Raw genomic sequence first — 6529 nt, 5'->3', positions numbered from 1 at the left:
AATACGTGTTGAATGCAAAGGTGTAATAAGGAACCTTCTTGCTTCTTACTTCTTGTGTTCCATTTTGTCTTGTACTTTGAAACACAGCTTTAACTTCATATGCAACTCGAGAAGTATTCCATTCTATATTAGCAAGCTAGAGGAATAAATACATGAGAACTTCCATCATCACACAAAACAATGATCGATCATATGGTCATTGATTATACGGGACATATATAACAAAGAGTTCTAGTTTTCACTCTTACTGCTTTTCCATGCCCATATTGACATGTGTGTATGAGAATTTAGAGTTGGGAGCATGCTTCTCCGGAGGAGGTTTAACACAGCAATTTGAAGCAATGTATTCATGATGTTTGTACTTCAAATGGAAAAAAAACAAGTACCTTGTGGACTTGTGTGTGTGTGTGTGTGTGTGTGTGTGTGTGTGTGTGTGTGTGTGAGAGAGAGAGAGAGAGAGAGAGAGAGAGAGAGAAATGAAATGAAATGAAATGTTATATTAACGTCTTCAAAAGCCCATAATGACCTATGAGACCCGAAAGTTACAAAGTGGTGGATCTAATACAAAGTCAGAGTAACAAAATAACTTAACAACAGTACAAAACAAAGATATACACTATGGGGTCCTAAGTTGATCGATGTGAGCCAAGCAAAAAACGGGCGGCTTGTTGGTATAGCTGAATCACAAGAGATCTAGCATCGGTCGTTGGAGAATCTCATCAATTTCCTCCATGGTTAGTAGTCTGATCGGGTGTCGTGCATGCCTGGCCAGCGTGCTCCGAATTTTCTGTCGTAGCCTCCGTCGATGCTGTGTAGTTCTTCACAGTCGCGGGCGCCTGGATTTCCCTAGTTCAATCGCTCGGTCAATCAGTGTGCCTCTGGTGTGAGACGAGGGGGAGCTCTGCTGTGGGAGTGGCTCTTGAGGCTGTCCCGTGTCTGCTCTGAAGAAGTCTGTGATCCGTCTTTGCTCCCTTGTGAATGTGTAGCAAGTAGGGGCTGCTACTTGTGGCCTGTGTGCTACACTGAACTGGAAGGAGATGATCATTGACACCAGAGCATGATCCACTGCCACCCCGACCGGTCTAGGCCCCACTGTATGATCCTGGATACTAGAGATGAGATTCGGTTGTGCCATGACATAGTCCACCGTGCTGGCCATGTCTATGTGGGAAGCATGTAAAACCTCCCGCAGCAGGAAATCTCTGTAGGCCGTTCAAGATGGCCAATCCATGTGAAGTGCCCTTGTCTATCAGGTGTCGCCCATACTCAGTATATTCCATATCGTGTGATAGTCTGGAAAGGCCCGTCTCTGCCACATCTATCTCTCTTAGCATCTCCTCTGAAGTATCACAAAACACTGCCTTGTGATGGGCAGTCCTAGCATTGAAGTCCCCAAGGATGATAATGTCATCGTCCCTAGAGAACTCCCATATGTCATCATCCAAAATAGAGAAAGGGGACTGTCCTCTGGGTGATGCATAAACTGATGTACTCGGGGAAAAGTAACAAATAGCTAGATAGAGGTATCTGCATGTCTCTGCTTTCAGTCTCACCCACATGTACCTAGCTTGCTCGTCCCTGCGGGCTATATGTATCAGTGGCTGCAGATCCTCTCTAAATAACACTGCCACTCCTCCCGAGCCCCGCCCTCTGTGCTCTGAGTGTGTCTCCTGTCTGTAGGCTGTCTCCCACCTGTATCCACTGATGTGAGGCATGGAATGCCCAGGGGCTTGGTGTGTCTTAGAGTAGAAGATAATGTCTCTTCCAGTAAAGCTATCCTCAAAAGCACCCACATCAAGACGCATAGATCCATTGCAGTTCCAGGCAGCTACTTTGAGTGTGGTCCCATAAGTCTCGCACCGTCATGTGGAGCATCGATCAAGTATTACCACTTTTTCGTCTCGGTAAAAAGTGATCTTGCCTTTTCTCCTTGCCGGTCTAATCTCCGGCATTACTTCCTGCATATGAGCGATCTGCGAGAGGGTGAGATCGTCCCCGAGAAAGATGTCAGTCTCTTTAAGAGTTGGTCTTTTCTTCAAGAACGACTTCTTTGCTTCCATGGAGGTTTCTCCACTGCCTCCATCTTTCTTTATGTTGCCCACTCTCCATGCCCTTGTGTGTGTCGGCTCATGAATCCCCATCAAGGCTGTGAGTTCTTTTACTTCTTCGTCCACATTGCCTTTGTCTTTTAACACTAGAATGGTAACCTCACAGGACATAAAAGTGTCCTTTCAGGGTTTTGGGAAAATTTTCTAAAACCATAGTAGATCCACTCATTTTGAAAAATCCTTTCATGAGCTTATAGTTCAATAACTACTACATATGGAAAAATTGAGAAACTTGTAATTTTTCTCATCCCTTCGTCACTACAAGTCTCGAAAGTTGATGGACCAGTGCATTTTGCCCAAAACAGCAATTTCTTACGGTTGATTGCATATAAATAAGACTGGGGATTTTTGTAGGACATGACATAAAATGCCCTGTTAACTTCAATGGGTTGGTGACCAAAACATATGGTTGCTTTTATCTCACTAATTTTTCTTTGGGCAAAAAAAATAGGTACAAAAAAGTTGCACTTTTGTCATTCTGCGAACCTATCATCAAAGTTTCTATAGTCACGCTCAATACAGATACTATATACATGTTTTCTTAGTTCCCTTTGGGCCTTTGGATTCAATAGGAGCCATGGAGCATGTCAAAAGGATAATGGATCTCTTACAATTGGAACCTTGGGGGCAATGATAAAGTGCTAAATACAGCAAACATGAAAAAACTGGGTTTAGCATTATGACCTCTAGAAACCCATAGAAACTACTCAATATCTAGCCAAGTTTGTAGTCTATGATTAGATATGGTTAATACCTACAAAATACACACAATTTTCCTAAGAAACTAGCAATATTGAGAAAGTTATACTTGCTACTCTAAAATGCATCGTATTCTTCCGCAATCAAAAAACTCAACCATCATCATATACTATGCTATATAGCATATTAGGTCCCCCAAAACTCAAGGAAGATTAGCTTTATGTTATACATTACACTTACACAATCAAAATTGAATTTACATATCAAGAAAGCCACCAAAAAAATCATAAAAATGCTAATTTTAGCCAAAAAAACAGGATTATGCAATTCTTATAAATTGGTCATAACTTTCAATTTTAACAATTAGCTCTCCCTAAAAGCATCAAAACATGTTGAGAACTATGAAGGCCTAACCTCTAGCCATCTAAACCTCACAAACATGAAGTTTAGAGTGGTATAATTGCCAAAAATTGAAAAAAAAAAGCCAAAAATAGGACCCGTTTTTTCACACAGTTTAGGTTCAAAAATGTTGTGCAAGAGTAAGGTTAAAGGTGAGATCGATACTGCAAAAAAAAATGCTAAGTTTTTTTCAGCTCATAAGGCAACTTTGTGGATATATAGCACCTAGAAATTCATTTTCATACTCTTCAAATAATTCAAGCAAAATGGTCACTTAACAGGACACAAAAGTGTCCTGTTACCATTCTAGTGTTAAGACCGCAAATTCTTACATGTAAAGCGCGCACCCTTCTCCTCTGCTCCTCCTCTAGTGTCTGGTTAATGATGTTGTTTGGTGTGGACGTGGGCGTTATCTCCTTGTCTTATCCTTTCTTGGCCACCTTGATCCATTTCTCGGCTTCGTCCGCCTTCTGTTGAGTTTTGGTAAGAACATCCACCCAAGAAGTCGTCATTTCTTTGTGTTGTTCTTCTCCCTCTTTGATGGCCCGCACTTGTTCCTTGATCGTGTTGATTTCTTCGATTACTGAGGGTTGCAGTTCGCCCTCTTCCAGTGTGTTTCTTGATCGGGCTTCGGCGAGTTCTTTCTTGAGTGACACAATCTCTTCCTCTTGGGTAGTCACTCGGTCTTCCAGTGTGCTTATCTAGCACACGTCCTTCGAGCATGTTTATTGTGCCCCAGAGATTGCGGTTCATCTTGGTAATGGTCTCCGTCATTTCTTCTTTGCATTTTTGAATGGCATCCTCTAGGGGGTCGGCTTTATCGTTCGTCTTCCTCGTGCCTTTATGGTAGATAGAGTGGAGGGAAATGGGGCGGGCGAAAAAAGAAAAAAAAACTCCCTACGCGTAGAGAATGGACATCCTACGTGTGCAAGAAAAAAAAAAGGGTGGGGTAGGGAGAGGGGGGAGAGATGATCTACGCGTAGGAGAGGGGGGGGGGGGGGGGGGAGACATACTACGCGTAGAAGTTGGGGGGCTAGGGCAGCGGGCGCAGGGGGGGGGGGGGGGGGGGGGGGGGGCATGATCGGGGCGCCACAGGGGTGCAGCGCACAAGCAGGGCAGGGCAGCGGGCCCGCGGGTGCAACGCAGGCAACGGGGGCGTGAGGGTGCAGCGCAGGGCAGCGGGCGCGCGGGTGCAAGGCAAGGCAGCGGGGGGCGAGGATGCAGGAGAGAGAGAGAGAGAGAGAGAGAGAGAGAGAGAGAGAGAGAGAGAGAGAGAGAGAGAGAGAAGAAGAAGAAGAAGAGAGTTTTAACATCGTAGGAAACTATCCCAAGAGACCTTAAAGATCTAGCCGACGAGGAGTTGAACTCAAGACCTGTTATTCAAGAGGGAAATGGCATAACCAATCTACCACACTTGGGTGAGAGAGAGAGAGAGAGAGAGAGAGAGAGAGAGATTAGTTACATATCACAAACTAGTGGATTACTGCTATAAAGTCACTTTCAAATCATCTTCAATAAAAGCTTAAACCATGCTCACAAATGACCTGTAAGTACAAAAATGGTCGATCATGCTCACTAAAGATAGAAACAAAGAAGAATTGCTTGTAACAAGCAAATAAGTACACTTTTGCTTAATGATTGCTTACTTCTTGATGAATTATTCATATCCATATCCATAGCACAACAATAGAAAAAGATATCCACAGATAATATCATCTGCTAGTCAATATTTTGTGGCCTATCAAAGCATCGACAAAGCTCCACATGGATATAGATGCAATGGAAATATCGCATAAAAGTTTCATAGGTGTCAATCCACCAACCTTGAGCCTTCCGACCGTCCATGGCGCTTGAACTAACGATGTAACCCAAATCACAAGGAGGTGTTAGACACATGGGTCTAATGCACAAGAAGTTTTGGACAAATTCTCACAATAATTTACCTAGTTAGCTGCGATTGGGGGCAACGGACTGCTGGCCCCCAATCGCAGCTAGCTAGGTATGCAGAGCCTCCCGAGCGGGAGCTCATGATGTTATGCACAGTATGAAAAACAGTGAGAAAAACTCCATATTCTTATATGAGAAAATTTCTAAATCTTCTTGTGATGGGGGTGGGGTGTAAAAAACTTACAAAACAAGTGTTGATGATCTTGAATATAGTCAGATGTGCAGAGAAATGAGGGAGAGTAACAACCAAAAAGAGGGGTTGGGGGTGTGGGTTCAATCCTTGTGTCCGACTGGTTGGCCCCGCCTTAAACAAATGTAACTCGAGACTAGACTGGGATCTGGTTTTTTGGAGGCGGGGCTTCGAGCTCCTTCCGGGCGCCATGGCTACGCCCAAGCAAGTAGCAGCAGCAACAGATAGCTATGCAGATTGCAAGCGCCGGGAAAGAGATCCATATGCTCAATCCGAACCCCATGGCGGCAGCAAGTTGTGTATATGAGAGAGAGAGAGAGAGAGAGAGAGAGAGAGAGAGAGAGGTGTGTCTGTAAGTATGTATGTATGTGTGTTGGACGCTGGAAGCTTGCAGTACTACATACCTGCTTTGCGTTTCTCTGATGGAGAGAGGTCACCGGCAGAGGCAGCAGATGCAGATCGCGATGATCGCGATGATGAGGATAAGGCCTGGGATTGTGAACCAGATGGAGAAGCTGTACACCATAGCCGCTACTTGCTCCTACTAATCTCTTCTCTTTTCCTGATTGTCGCTGCTGGCCAGTGGCCACGCTCTCCCTCCACTTTTTCCCTCAGCCCGCTGCCTCCTGACCTGGAGAGGGGTCCTCCAATGCACACAGCTAGCTAGCTACTCTACTTTGTATATTCTGTCCACTTTTTGGTTTTTCAAAACAATCCTTAGGGTGCATCCACACGGGTGGAATAGAACCCCTCCCACTCATCAGCTATTTCTGTTAACGTTAGGTAATGTGTGTTCTTTACTTCGTTAGCGTAGGAGACAATTTCAAATCCCTGGGCTCTCGTTAATAGAAGGGCGAGGGTAGAAGTCTACTAATTCCAAGTTGAGACCCATACGTAGAGTTTGCTTACATGAGTAGGTAGGGGTTCAACCCTATCCGTACGAATCTGCCCTCGGAGAAGAAAAGAGTTAATTATACAATCGATATTTTATAATACTCAAAATTGATTTAACCTATTTTCAGAATCAAGGGGCACATACTTGGCCTCCTCTAGAGGGATACTTTTCTAAAATTCAACAGTTGGAAATAATCCCCTTTGCACCATTTGAGCCTCCCTCCCCTTTTCCTCTACTTCCCCCTCCTCCCTTACCTTTGTTCGCCTCCTCTCTTGCCCCACTCCTCCTACC

The 6529-nt window shown here is 44.4% G+C and overlaps 1 long non-coding RNA gene across 1 annotated transcript; it reads right to left on the bottom strand.

The window, feature by feature from the left end:
• Positions 1-4753: 4753 nt before the first annotated feature.
• LOC147456234 (uncharacterized) lies at positions 4754-6077 on the bottom strand. Its single transcript, XR_015188507.1, has 2 exons — positions 5748-6077; positions 4754-5061 (listed from the first exon to the last, which is right to left on the bottom strand). It is a non-coding gene; the product is annotated as an uncharacterized LOC147456234 (long non-coding RNA).
• Positions 6078-6529: the final 452 nt, after the last annotated feature.

Source organism: Adiantum capillus-veneris, chromosome 6, assembly GCF_014529385.1.
Source record: "Adiantum capillus-veneris isolate H3 chromosome 6, ASM1452938v2, whole genome shotgun sequence".
In the NCBI taxonomy this organism is placed as follows: domain Eukaryota; kingdom Viridiplantae; phylum Streptophyta; class Polypodiopsida; order Polypodiales; family Pteridaceae; genus Adiantum; species Adiantum capillus-veneris.
Note: the sequence above shows the minus strand (reverse complement) of the source record. Positions and strands in the feature narration are given on the sequence as shown.